Raw genomic sequence first — 2790 nt, forward strand, 5'->3', positions numbered from 1 at the left:
AGTTCTTAAGATCTGGGAGTGTGAGACCTCCCACTTTGTTTTTCTTCTTGAGAAGTGCTCTGCTTATCCAAGGTCTCTTTCCTTTCCATATGAAATTGGTAATTAGTTTTTCCATGTCCTTAAAAAATTTTGTTGAAATCTGCATTGGGATTGCATTAAGTATATAGATTGCTTTAGGTAGTATTGACATTTTCACAATATTTAGTCTACCTATCCCTGAACAAGCTAGATTCTTCCACTTATGTAGTGCCCTTGTTGTCTCTTGTAGCAGTGTTTTATAGTTTTCTTTGTACAGGTCTTTTGTGTCTCTAGTGAGGTTTATTCCTAGATATTTTATCTTTTTAGTAGCTATTGTAAATGGTATTGTTTCCCTTATTTCTTTATCAGACGGCTCTTTGTTGGTGTAGGAGAATCCAACTGATTTTTGTATGTTGACCTTGTATCCTGCCATTTTGCTGAACCTCTCTATTAGTTCCAGTAGTTTTCTTTATTGAGTCCCTTGGGTTTTCTATGTACAGGATCATATCATCCACAAATAGAGATAGTTTTAGTTCCTCTTTGCCAATTTGTATGCCTTTTATTTCTCTTTCTTGCCTTATTGCCCTGGCCAGGACTTCCAATACAATGTTAAATAGAAGTGGTGATAGAGGGCATCCCTGTCTGGTTTCTGTTTGTAAGGGGAATGCCTTGAGTCTTTCTCCATTAATAATGATGTTGGCTGTTGGCTTTGCATATATACCCTTTATTATGCTGAGGAATTTTTCTTCTTTCCCTATTTTGCTGAGAGTTCTGAACATGAATGGATGTTGGATTTTATCAAATGCCTTTTCTGCATCAATTGATATAATCATATGGTTCTTCTGTTTTGTTTATGTGGTAGATTACATTGATTGATTTTCTGATGCTGAACCACCCTTGTAAACCTGGTATGGATCCCACTTGGTCCAGGTGTATTAATTTTTTGATATGTTGTTAGATTCTCTTGGCTAGGATTTTGTTAAAGATTTTTGCATCTATGTTCATGAGGGATATTGGTCTGTAGTTTTCCTTTCTAGTGGTGTCTTTCCCTGGTTTTGGTATTAGTGTCATGCTTGCTTCATAAAATGAGTTTGGGGGTATTCCATCTTTTTGTATGTTCTGAAATAGTTTGAGTTTCTATGTTCTGGAATATTTGATAGAATTCTCCAGTGAAGCCATCAGGGCCAGGGCTTTTCTTTGTGGGAAGATTTTTTATGACCTGTTCAATTCCTTCTTTTGTTATAGGTCTGTTCAAGCTTTCTATCTCTGAGTGGGATAGTTTAGGTAGGTCTTGTGATTCTAGAAACTTGTCCATCTCTTCTAGGTTCTCAAATCTATTGGAGTACAGCTTTTCATAATATTCAGTCAGTATCTTTTTTTATTTCAGTTGGTTCTGTTGTGATGACACCATTTTTGCTTACAATTCTTGTGATTTGGATCTTCTCTTTCTTTTCTTTTGTTAGGTCTGCCAATGGTTTATCAATTTTATTAATCTTTTTGAAGAACCAGCTTTTTGTTTTGTTGATTTTCTCTATGGTTTTTTTTTTTTTTTTTTTTTTTTTTTTTTTTTTTTTTTTTTTTTTTTTTTTTTTTTTTTTTTTTTTTTTTTTTTTCTGTTTCATTTATTTCTGCTCTGATCTTTATTATTTCCTTGCTTCTACATACTGTAGGATTCTTTTGTTTTTCTATTTCTAGTTGTTGGAGTTGATGAATTAGAGTGTTGATTTTGTTTCTGTTTGTCTAAGAATGCCTTGATTTCACCCTCATATTTGATGGATAATTTGGCTGGATATAGGATTCTTGGTTGGAAGTTCTTTTCCTTCAGTGTTTTATACATATACTGTCCCATTGCCTTCTTGCCTGCATAGTTTCTGCTGAGCAATTGGAGTTCAGCCTAACTGTTTGATTATTATAAGTAATGTTTCTTTTGTCTTGGGCAGCTCTCAAAATTTTTTCTTTGTCTTTGGTCTTGGAGAGTTTGACTATAATATGCCTTGGTGTTTTGCTCTTGGAATCTATCTTGTGTGGGGTTCTATGAGCTTCTTGGACAAATATCTTTTCTTCTATCATGATATGGGGGAAGTTTTCTGTTAGCAGGTCCTCCACAATTTTCTTCGTGTTTTTATTCCACCTCCTCTTGTTCTGGAATTCCACTGAGTCTTGTGTGGTGGTTTCTTTTCATGTCATCCCATATAATTCTTAGGTTCTCTTCATTTCTCTTTAATCTTTGTTCTGATTTTTCTTCATATAGGCTGGTGTCCAGGGATTTGTCTTCTAGTTGGGATATGCGTTCTTCGGCCAGTTCTAACCTAGCCTTTTGTGCTTTTACTGTGTTGTGCAATTCTGTAATTTTGGTATTCATCTTCTGGATTTCTAACTGCTGTTTTTGTATGCGTTCTGATTGTGCATTAATCTTATTATTTTGTTCTTGAGTGATTTTCTTGAGTTCTTCCAGGGAACTGTCTGTGTTCTCCTTGTTTCTGTTTGGGGTTTCCTTAGGCTCTTGTATAGCTCTATAAACATATCTTCTAAATTCCTTCTCAGATAATTCTATTGTCTCCTCTTCCTCCATGTTTAATGAGACCTTTGTGGTTTTGCTTCTTATGCCTTGTCCTGTTGTTTTGTTTGATTTGAAGTTGCCTGTTGTTTCCTAGAAATTTTGAGGTCATCTAACTGTTGGTTATGTATTGATTTGTTTTGTCTTGGTTTTATGATTTAATATTTTTCAAAGGTGAAGCTGGTGGTTTTTTTTTTTTTTTTTTAGTTATTAAT

Source organism: Orycteropus afer, unplaced genomic scaffold (assembly GCF_000298275.1).
Source record: "Orycteropus afer afer isolate SDZICR_OR568_19922 unplaced genomic scaffold, OryAfe1.0 scaffold00005, whole genome shotgun sequence".
Classification (NCBI taxonomy): domain Eukaryota; kingdom Metazoa; phylum Chordata; class Mammalia; order Tubulidentata; family Orycteropodidae; genus Orycteropus; species Orycteropus afer.